Source organism: Mus pahari, chromosome 3, assembly GCF_900095145.1.
Source record: "Mus pahari chromosome 3, PAHARI_EIJ_v1.1, whole genome shotgun sequence".
NCBI classification, from domain to species: Eukaryota; Metazoa; Chordata; class Mammalia; order Rodentia; family Muridae; genus Mus; species Mus pahari.
The window spans coordinates 84,728,279-84,740,500 of NC_034592.1; the positions used below are offsets into that span (position 1 = coordinate 84,728,279).

At 36.6% G+C, this 12,222-nt stretch overlaps 1 pseudogene; it reads right to left on the reverse strand.

Moving 5' to 3' along the window:
• Window positions 1-2,960: 2,960 nt before the first annotated feature.
• LOC110319207 lies at window positions 2,961-4,269 on the reverse strand (annotated as a pseudogene).
• Window positions 4,270-12,222: the final 7,953 nt, after the last annotated feature.

The window sequence follows — 12,222 nt, forward strand, 5'->3', positions numbered from 1 at the left end:
AAAGAAAGAAGGAAAGAAAGAAAGAAAGAAAGAAAGAAAGAAAGAAAGAAAGAAAGAAAGAAAGAAAGAAAGAAAGAAAGAAAGAAAGAAAGAAAGCAGGCAGGCAAGCATGGTGGTACATGCTTGTAATCAGTGTAATGGGTATTCAGAGACATGGAGATCTCTGGGGCTTATTGATCAGCCATATTTGCAAAATTTTTAGTTCTAGACTAGTGAGATATCTCATCTCCTCTCAGGAAAATTGTGCCACTTGAAGAACAACAGCTGATACTAATCTCTGGCCTCCATCTTTGCCCAAATTCATTCATATATTCCTACCCCCCCCCCCACACACACACACATTGTAGATTATTCTGATGAAAAATATGGGGCCAACCGCTATCACAAACTATTATGTTCTAAAATTACTTACCAAGTAGGTACCAAAATATTTAAGAAACACTGCTCAGGAACAGAGGAAATTTTATGATTAATCATCTCAGTGTTGTCCTATTTTGATTTGACTGGAAATACATTTTTAGAGCCAAGACAAGAGTTGAAATTTTAACAAAACAAGCTACAAGACAAGTTGTAGTAGAGTGAAATTAATATTTATCAAATATGAACACTTAAATTTGTTTATCCATAATTGTTCATTTCTTCCAGTAATTTCAACAGCAGAAAAGGTATCTGGAGACCAAGAGCCATCAATGCAGTCAGCATTACTAACTCAGGAAAGTTGTAAAAGAACAAATTGTTTTTATTTTTAGGAATCAAATATCATTATGTTAAGATCATGGACTTACTTTTCAAATGTGGTAATGGGTGATGAATGATGAAGAGAAAATGAACAATGTTCATTATTTCAGAAATAATGAAAGGCAAAGTGCAGAAGGAGTTGTGCTTGATGGAAGGATCAGCTTCAGATAGCCAATGCCTTCTGTAGATGGTTAGAAGGTTGGGTAATGGCTGAAATGTCTAATTTTCTATACCATATAAAGAAACCCATGAAATCTACTGCATAATTAGATAGGAGTCAGAAGTACCTGCTCTGTGGGTTGGCATGGGAGATGCCCCCATAGAGCAGGAAACTTCCAGAAACCTAGAGCTCTGTTCTACAGGGCATTAAATTAGTTCTCTATGCTGTTGTAGGTCTCTACACGTTTTGAGTGTACAGACTTAGCATGTACCTGAACTTGTATCTTTTTAACTTGACTTAGTATGTACCTGTATCTTGTAACTTGTATCTTCTTAACTTGTATGTCTTTAAGAAGTATATGTCACCTGATTATTTTTTATGTTAGTGCAATAACATGTATCAATATTTCCTTTTCTTTTATGAATCTATTACAAAAAAATGCAGTTCACTCAGGAAAGAAACTTTTTATGGGCAAATGTTGAACTTTGTTTTAATTCACTTATCATGGACAGACTTTAACACTATTTCATGTATACATTTTCTCTATATGCTTTTATATAAACCAGGCAGTTACATAATTCTCATTTTATTAACTAGAGTAGCTGTTAAACAAAATGTACACACACACACACACACACACACACACACACACACATACACACACAACTTATGCTTCTATTTCTGCCAGCATTAATTTATCTGATGCATCATACTGAATATTACTTTCTATACCGTACAGGCATACTAAGTATTTCATTTTCATTTTCTGAAAAGCAAATATACTTAATGAACTAGCATGGACATTAATTCAGAGCCACATTAGGCTGTACATGAGAAGAAATGTGGGAACCGCAGAGATCTTGGATGCCAGTAGACCACAGCTGGAGCAGTCGAGTAAGCAGACCCATGAGACCTACAAAAAAAAAAAAAAAAAAAAGGAAGCCATAATTGTAGCACCTGTATGTGTCTTCTCTAGGTCCTCTGTATATGTGTTATGGCTTTGGGTTGGTGTTTTTCTGGAATTCATAATCGCGAAAGTGGGGGCATCTCTGACTCTTTTATCTGCACTTGCGGCTCCTTTCCTCCTACTGGGTTTCCTTGCATAGCCTTGATGTGAAGGTTTGGGCCTGGCCTCATTGCATTCTGCTGTGCAGTGTTCAGCTGATGCCCCTGGAAGGCCTACTCTTTCCTGGGAGAGACATGACTGGTGGAGTGGAGCAGGGAAAGAGAAGGTTGGGGGAACTGGGAGAAACAGAGAAAAGGGAACCTTGTGGTAGGGATGTATTGTATGAGAGAAGAATAAATAAATTACTTTGGAGATGTCTCTGACTCTTTCCTTTTTTACCTCCTATTTTTTTTTTTAATAGAGGGTTGACTGTCTAGCATTAGTACCGGGGGAGGTGCCAAGTCTAATAGCAACTGAAAGCCCAAAATTGCTTGATATCTCTGGGAGGCTTATCCTTTTCTAAAGAAAAACTGAGGAGATTGTGAGGAAAATTGGGGGATAGATTGGGAGGAAAGTAGGGAGGGGGAAACTGCCCCCAGGAAGTCATATATGAGAAAAGAATAAATAATTTTTATTTCTACTACTTTTTGAGACTATAATATAGTTATATCTTTCTTCTGCTCTTTTTCTCTCTCCAAAACCTTTTCTTGCTTTTTCAAATTTAAGGCCTCTTATTTCAATACTCACTCTTCCATCTACATGTATGTGTATATACGTTATTTTTTGTATGTTTCTTCAGCTTTTACTTTGCATATAACCATGGGGGTTAGGGGGTCCCTTGCCTTTGGCTATACTAGAGAATATACCAGAGATCTGAGGGCTCCAGACACTACCTGGGAAGTCAGGTGATAAAAACAATGATTCAGACCAATCACGTGATTACAAAGCTGGGGTCTCCAGCACAGTTCCAAGTTTTCAGGCATGTCTTTGGACTTCTATGGAAGCAGTGACACGGAAAGGAAGGACAAGTACTGGGCAGGCTCTTGAGTCACCTCAATGACTTCAGGGGCAGGGAAGAACTATCCAGCTTGTTTCCAGCCATCTCCAGTCCATGCCTTACTTGGCCAGGGGCTTCTTGACGGATCTGATAGTAAACTTGGCTTTGCTGCCCAGGTCTTTGTTTACTTGACTGTACATGGCCAAGTGCTCAGGTCCGCAGGGGTCACCAGTTCTGATCTGCCCACTGCAGAGCCCCACCACCAACCTGCCCAGACTTATGGAACACCATGACGCCCCAGTAATTGGACTATGCAGAACTTACATGCTGGCATAGACTCAGTCACAGAGCTTATCTGGTTCACTGTGAGTAGGAGGCAGTTCCCAAACTTCTCACCTACATCCTTGGCAGTCTGCTTAGAGTTGCTTACTGTAAAATCACCCCCCACCACATGGATCCCTGCACTAGCTATGAACTTCTGCCAAGTTTCCCAATTGTCCTGGTCAAAGGGTTCCTCACTGGACACCACTGGATACTCCTCGATGAAGGACTTGTATAGGTCAGCTAGCTGCTTGGTTGTGATGTACTTGCTGAAGCAGTCCAGAGACTTGAAGTCAGGGTCACACTTGCCAGACTTGTAGAACTCAGAGGGAGCCATGCCCATGGTGATGACAACCTGGTCAGTGTAACTGGCCTTTGTAATTGTAGCCTTCCACAGGTCCAGCTCTGCTTTGTTCTACAGGACATTAGGTCCAAATCCTCCCTCATCGCTCACGTTGGTGACTTCCTTCCTATATTTATCCTTGATGATATTCTTCAGGTTATGGTAAACCTCCAGTGTAAATGGCTTTCCAGAAACAAGATGCCCCAACAGGCAGGATCATGAACTCTTGCATGGACAGCTTATTGCCAGCATGAGAGCCACCATTGATCATATTGAAAGCTGGGAACAGCAGGAAGACTTCAGGGTTGCCAGAAAGGTCAGCAATATGACAGTAAAGGGGCACTCAATTTTCCATGCCCCAGCTTTGCAGACAGCCAAGGAGACTTCAAGATAGCGTTTGCACCAAATTTAGATTTATTCTCACTGCCATCCATCTCGATCATCAGTTTGTCAGTCTTCTCTTGCTCTACAACATTCAGTTTCTTGCTACTCAGAGCAGATCCAATGGTCTTATTGCCTTTGTGACACCCTTTTCCAGGAAGCAGGTCTTATTATTGTCGTGGAGTTCTAGGGCTTCATGGATGCCAGTGGACTCACTGCTGGGCACAGCAGCTTAAAAGAGACCTTTTACAGTATAGAGTTCCACCTCAACAGTGGGGTTCCCACTGGGAGTCAAAGATCTCTCTGGCTTGGATCTTGAGAATAGGCATGGTGAACTTCTGGCTGTTGGATCGCTGTGAAGGAAGGAAAGAAGGTTCTGCAGACAGTGAAGAGAAAGCAGCACTCTACACATAATTTCTTAAATATATAAGTGAAATTTGTTCTGTCTATAATGTTAGTTGAGTTTCTGATTTCAGGGTTAACGATTTCACACTGGATAACCAATGCGGGTGCTCACCCTTAGGGAAGACTGCTTCTCTCACTTTCAGAACTCCTTGGCTGTCTGTAGTTCTTTTTGTAGGGTTGTGGTCTTTTGGCTTTCCCTTACTAAGGTCGGCATGTCTGTTACTGCTGACTTTGTTCAGGTCATGTTTATTCAGTGATGTTGCTGAGATTTTATGAATGTAGTGTCTCATATTCTCTTTAATCCTAGCACAGCATAGTACAGGCACATAGATCATCATGAGTTCCAGGCCAGCAGGAGTTCCACAGTGAGTTGTTGTCTCTAAACCAACCAAAGTAAATCAAGCAAAACAAACAAACAACAAGACCAACAAACAAACACAAACAAAAATAAGCAAGAATACAAAGTCACGTATTTTTTTCTAGTTCTTAACTCTCTTTCAATGTAATCCATGGTTCTTTTATCCTCCTGAATATGAAGTGGAATTTATCACTGAGTGGACCACATACATGTTTATATGCTGAGCATGCACACAACTCTGCTCTTCTTAGACCAAAAGTATTTCATGATGACAAAAGGTGTTCCAGACTGCCTATTATTTACTTTCTCCTGAGGCAAAAAGAGAAAAAATCATAAAATTCTGAAAGTATCTTCCTAAGAACCGTGTCTTCTTATGTTGTTTCTGAAGATTTTGGTGCTGCACCTTTTTCTAAACATTTGCCAATCTCAGGTTCCTCTTAGCTTTTTATGTGGCCAAGGACAACTTTGAACTTCTGCTAATGCTCTTCTATTTCCCAGATGCTTCAGTCACCATTCTAAGTCTATGTGCTGCCAGGATCCAAGCCAAAGCTCTGCATGCATTAGGCGATTACTCTATTAACCAAGGTATTTTCACAGGTTAATGAGTCTTTTATAAAGGACACAATAAGAAATAACATGGGAAAACTGTAGAGTTTAACTGTGGAAACTGGACCCCATGATATTTAATCTGTTATAAATTGACCTTGACACTATAGGTTATAGAATAATAGATAGATTACGTTATGTGTTCATGAATGAGTTTCTTAAATGAGAGTAACCATAGAAGATATGTAATTGGATCCCACTGAGAGTTGAAGATGTAAAGTACCAGGGTACAACTGTTAATGAAAAGTGCTTAGAAGCAAGCCTAGTGTATCATATGTTGTATTATAAGCTATATTTATCATGTGCTTTAAATGATACTAAAAGCTTCATATAAATTGTGATTTTTATGACAGAATGGAGAGGAAAGGAGCCTCTTACGAACATGAAAGATGAAGTGATGGATATTTCTGGTTGTCAACTTGACTATATCTCAAATGAGCTACAATCCAGAAATGAAGGGAATACCTGTGATCCAGATCCTGAGGCTGGAGACATGGGGGCCTTTAATCAAGATCTTGAGACATATTGACCATGAAAAGCTTAAACTCAGGTAGAGTGGTATACTATTTTAATCCCAGCTGACAGAGACAAGCAAACCTCTGAGTTATAGGCTAGCCTGGGACAGAGCAAATTCCAAGTAAAGAACAGTTGAGGTCCAGGTGTGATTTGCATTTCCCTGATGACTAAGAATGTTGAACATTTTTTCAGGTGTTTCTCAGCCATTTGGTATTCCTCAGTTGAGATTTCTTTGTTTAGCTCTGTACCCCATTTTTAATGGGGTTATTTGAATTTCTGGAGTCCAGCTTCTTGAGCTATTTGTATATATTGGCTATTAGTCCTCTATCAGATTTAGGATTGGTAAAAATCCTTTCCCAATCTGTTGGTGACCTTTTTGTCTTGTTGACAGTGTCTTTTGCCTTAATACTGTCATTTTAAATTACCAGATTTTAATTTTGAACAGGCCATCTTCTGTGCCTTCTAACCTTCTCTCTCTCTCTCTCTCTCTCTCTCTCTCTCTCTCTCTCTGAATTTGATATATTTTTTTACCCGAAATAATATGATCAATTGATCTTTCTATGATTTTTTGACTGAATCGCATTTTTATTGTAAATATTTGAGCCAAATATGGTGTGTGTGTTTATAACAGTAATAGCAAATACATACTGTTATCAGCTCAGTAAAATTCATACACGAACTGTAAACATTTCAGGAGTTCTTAGTGACTTGATTTAAGTTAACTTTTTATTTCTTTCTTAAATTATTTCCATTTTAAGTCATTTCTAAATTTATTTTTAAATTTTTAACAGTGCTAGGTCTTGAATTCAGAGATTCTTGCATGGAGGCAAGTATTCTACAACTTAATTACTCCTTTATCTTTATTTTTGTTTGTTGTTTGGTTGGCTGTTTTTGTTTTGTTTTGTTTATTTTTTATTAAGTATTTGACTGATCTATCTAATTTCTTTCTTTGAATAATATAAAACTAAAATTAATACATGGGAATTAAACAAAACAAACAAGCAAAGAAAAATATCCTAAGAGAAGACATAAGAATCAAACATCAATTCATTTGATGCCTTCTTGTAAGTTCACAGAGAACCTACAGTGTTGGCAACAGCTTGGGTAGTTGGGGGTTCCTGTCAAACCCTTTTGGTAAACAACTCAATTATGTTAACCTAATTCCTGTACTAGAACCTTCATTAGGTAACAAGAGGTGCCTATTTTGGGGTCTCTCCCCCCATTATTTGGCAATTTCATTGAACTAATCAAATATATTTTCACTTACAGTTTAGTGTTTTTACGCATTAAGTTTTTGTTCTATTTTATAATTATCTCATAGAACACTTTATTTTCTGATGAAAGACTGAAAGATTTCACAACAAGATTGGAGAGCAGGATCTAGGAAGAATAAATGGAGGAGAAACTATAATCAGGATATATTATGTCTAAAAAAGTAAAAGAGGAATCAAATCTATTTTTATTTTATTTTCTACTCTATTAATATATTCCCATCTATTTATTTATTTACTTATTTATTTAGTTGTTATTGTTTTCAGTACATCCAACGCAGTTACTCCTCACTCTACTTCTAATCTCTCTCCTCTCCCTCATGCCCACTCATGTTCCTTATGCTATGTACTCAGGGGTAAATCTCCTCACTCAAGAATGCCATCTCAAGTTGCATTGTTTTAAACTATCAAAAGTCTCAGTGTGGAATGGGAAGATGGCTCCACAGGCAAAGGCACTTGTTCCTAATTCTGACAACCTGAGTTCAATCCCCAGGCACCACATGGTAAAATGTGAGAGCTGACTTTTATAAGTTGACCTCTATACAAACATACATACACACATACACACACACACACACACACACACACACACACACACACACACACACACAGAGAGAGAGAGAGAGAGAGAGAGAGAGAGAGAGAGAGAACAGAGAGACAGAAAGACAGAGACAGAGACAGAAACAGAGAGACAGAGGCAAAGAGATACAGAGAGACAGAGAGACACAGACTAAACAAATGTAATACAATGTCAATGTGTGAACCAGAATGTGAAACAATAATAATCTACTTGAGTGTTTGTCTTTCACATAATAAGTATAAATAGTCACTTTATTTATTATTTGATTTTTTTCTACATTAAAACTTTCCTTAATTGTAATTCACTTATCTCAATTAGCACTGTCAATATGTGCATGCATGCATATGTGCATCTGTTAGAGCATGGATGACCTACAGAGGCTACACTTCAAAAGAAAACTATCTCTCCCAGCAGTTTTGCACCAATAGCTTGTTAGCTTTATGAACTGCTCCCTCATCAATGCTAGAATTTTCACTGGCTTGATCTCGTTCAGGTCTTGTACTGTCAGCACTAATTAGATTCAATGGATTAAAAGTCAAAGACATCATGAAGTTGGTAAGGAGGGGTGCTGGATCTGGCAGGATTTCAAATAGAGAGAAAGGTGGATATGATCAAAATACATCATATACACATATGAAGTTCTCTACAAATACATAAAAATGTAATGTAAAAATATACTTGTTTGTAGAAACTATGCCTGTTTTTTTGTTTTAATAAATAACCTTTTCTACTACAGAATAGTGAAAGAGTCAACTTATTTTGTGTGATTGTTGAAAATCTGGCAAAGTTCACTGCTCCCAGCTGGTTTATTTTGGGAGCTTACTGGATAACTTCTGGAATTGTCCTGAATATTACTGTCCTCTGGGCCTTTCAACTTCTCATGCAGATCCGTATTTCATTTTAACAACAGTAAGGCTCTGAAAATTCCAATGGATCTTACAATCACCAGCACTACAGAAATGCAGCCTGGCTCATCTTGTCTATAAAATGTTCAAGGTTTCTCGTAGTTACTGCAAAGTGGATAACCCTGAATATTTTAAGAAAGCAAACAAGTTTTTGCTAGGAAACAATATGTGTAAACGATTGTCATGGTTTGCAAAAATATAATTATAATAGAAGAAGTTTCTATATTAAACTATGAGATATTTCATGTAAAATTTTAAAAATTAAGTATTAGAAAAATATTTTCTTGAAAGATAAAATTTAGTTCTGTTATATACATGGTTTATTATTGCCTAATGATGTTCTATTAACTAAAGCATATGTGTTTGAATTTTATAATCTTTTAAAATATATGCATATCTCTAGAAATAATGTGATATAATAAAAACTTCATACTCTCTTTGCTTCTCATGAATGATTAAGTGTTTACATTTACACATAACCAAAATCAATTGGAACTTCCAGTGGTGTTTGCTAAATAACTGGTAACTGAGGACAAGTAGTTCACGTCAGGATGGGACTGGTCCTCAGAAAGTTTAAGACCCAATTAGACACACTCATCAATGTTATAAGATTCACAGTTCACCACCACCAATCACAGGCATCATCAGTATAATCTACCTAACAATGCATTGACACAATTTTCAAGGAAGTATTTGTAGGATACAGCATGGAAACGCTGCTCACCATGTCTGGGAAGAAGGCTCAGATGCTAAGAATTCATACTTCTCTTCTGGAAGACCTGTCTGTTTCCTAGCACCTTATTCTGGGTATCTCACAGCTATATGTAACTTTAGCTCCAGTTTCTGAAAGGCTGGGTACACATATTTGTATAGACCATAGCACAGAAGACCACATTATATATATAATTTCTAGACCAAACAGAATTCTTATACTTCTTCCTGACTATTCTTCTGTACACAATCTAACACTCTCTATAATATAATATTACCTGTAAGAGTTTCTGTGACTTCTGTGAGCCATAAACTATGTCAATATAACCCTAGGAAAAGAATTACAAAACTTTATCCATAGGCCAACAGCCAGAAATACAGCCGAGAAACTATTGGCCACTGATATCTGAAGATGGACAATCTCATGGAACTGAGATTCAAATGGGATCTGACACTTTGCCCAAGAAGACAGTGCCAGGATTTGATGAAGCAACTGGAATCTGAGGGGAATAGTTCTGCACCAAGGACCACACATAAGACCACCCAAGTACTTTGTGCTGCTGTCTCAGTGAGTGAATCGGGAGCTAACTGCTTCCCTCTAAATAATATGGTAATATTTCATATTAATTATATAATTAGATTTAATAGCATCCAAGATAAGTTGTAGACATTTGTTTATCAATGAAAAGGAAGCGGGATCTTCACTAATTGCTCTGATGTATTTGCTCATCAATAGTTTTATATTTTGTACCAGGATATCCCACTGATGTGTGTCATTTGTTCAGTCAGAACATAAAAACTTGTTAAGTTCACAACTGCAAAAGTTTATTATAAAATTTATAAAAGAAAGTGAAGGAATCATACTATTTTAATTAAGATATGCATTGAATTCACATAAAATTTGAAGAAAATAATTGCTTTGGGAAAGAAAATGACATATCTACAGGGAAAAATGATGTCTATGAATACTCTCAAAATGTGTATTCCAGTTAATTCAGGGTTACATAGAAATAAAATGATGACAGCTAGCTGACACTCTGGTAACAAGATTTGTGTGACTGACATTTGAAGGCTGATTCACATGAACTGTTTTTGACTACTTCAGAGATCCTATCTGTGGCACTAGCATATGGGCAAAGGTTTTAGGGATGTAAATGCACATACAAGCACATACAATACCACAGTATTGCTTGAGCTTTCAGCAAAACACATACACTCTAACATAGTCACACACACATTCAATATAACAATACTCTCTGTGATTCTAACAACACACACACTCATATACACTGACATATACATACCCACATACTAACAAATATACACAATTCAATACAAATACACACTATTGTGCATCCAGTAAAACACACACACACACACACACACATGCACACATACCATTCAACAGTATTGTCCTTTCAGCAAAACACACATACACACTTTCACATTCATACACATGCATACGCACAAAATATAATAGTACAATCTATGCTTCCATCAAAACACATATGTACAGATTTGCATACAAACACACACAAACCATACAACAATACTGTTTGTTTTTCTAGCGAAGCACACACACATCATCACAAATACATACATACATACGCACATACATACATACATACATACATGCATAAAAAACTCTTTCCCTCTTCTATATAGGTACAAAATACAAAAAATAAATGTTATCACTTCAAAAAATCCCATGATTATCTTTAAAATGCTGTTATTTTTTAAAATAGACTTTGGCTTCCTACAGTAGTACGTCTATAAAATAAAGTCATAAGGAAATAAGATGAAAGGTTAGTCAATCTCTATCTATGTATTTATGTATGTATCTATGAATTTATCTATCTGTCTGTCTGTCTGCCTGTCTTGAGATTATTACATATCCTGGCAGTTTTAAAGAGATATTCATGGAAAGGGAACTACACTGTACATTCTGAAAATGCTTTAAGAATACATTCTTCATAGGTAACCCCAGTGGGTTTTCAGATCAATGAGCACCAGTAACTATTTGTTAGAGACATTTTCTTTTCAAACTCATCTCACCTTCAAAAAATTACATCATATTTAAAAATCAGCACATACCTTTTGAGTACACTGCAGACATACAACAGAGGGCCATATATTCATATTTCCTCTAAGAGCAAATATTGTCCCAAATGCAAAAACATTTCTCTGTGAAAATTCCATATTTTATCTTTGCTGTTTTTAAAGTTCTTCTCAAAGGAAATAATTTTTTGTTGTTTCATTTCTTTGATTTTATAAATTGTGTTTTGATTTTTGATTTGTCTGTATATTTATAATTCATGCATGATATAATATGTATCAACATTCACTAACATCTCTTTCTAATTAGGCAAAATGTTCTCAGTAAATATTTTAATTTAATAAAAGCTGGTATATTATAGATCCTAAGAAGAGAACCCAATAATATTCTACAAAAGTGACATAGATTAAAATAATTCCTAAAGACTTATTGATAGACCAGAGCACATCTAAATGCTCATCAGACATCACTTTCCTTGCAGTAGATGGCACTTAACATGGATGTTTTTAACTGGTCAATGTTAAGAAAATAGGAAATGATGGCATGACAATATTTACAGGTATCCCAGTTCTATATTCAACCTTTTTATGCTGCCAAGTGTCCCAGATCCTTCTACATAGTCTAGTCTAATTAGTCTAATTGGTCCCTTTTCATACACACTCTCCAAACCTCTAGATACAGCCTGGGTTCCACAATGTTCTGGCCTGTTTTGGCTTTCCTTGCCTAATCTTGGAGATTAAAACAACTCATTACTAAACGATGAATGGTTGAGAGGGAAAAACAGAAAAAACAAAACAAAACAAAACAAAAAATTTTCTTGATTTAAATGAAAATAAACTCTCTCTCTCTCTCTCTCTCTCTCTCTCTCTCTCTCTCTCTCTCTCTCTCTTTCTCTCTCTCTTTCTCTCTTTATGCTGCCCTGTGGCCC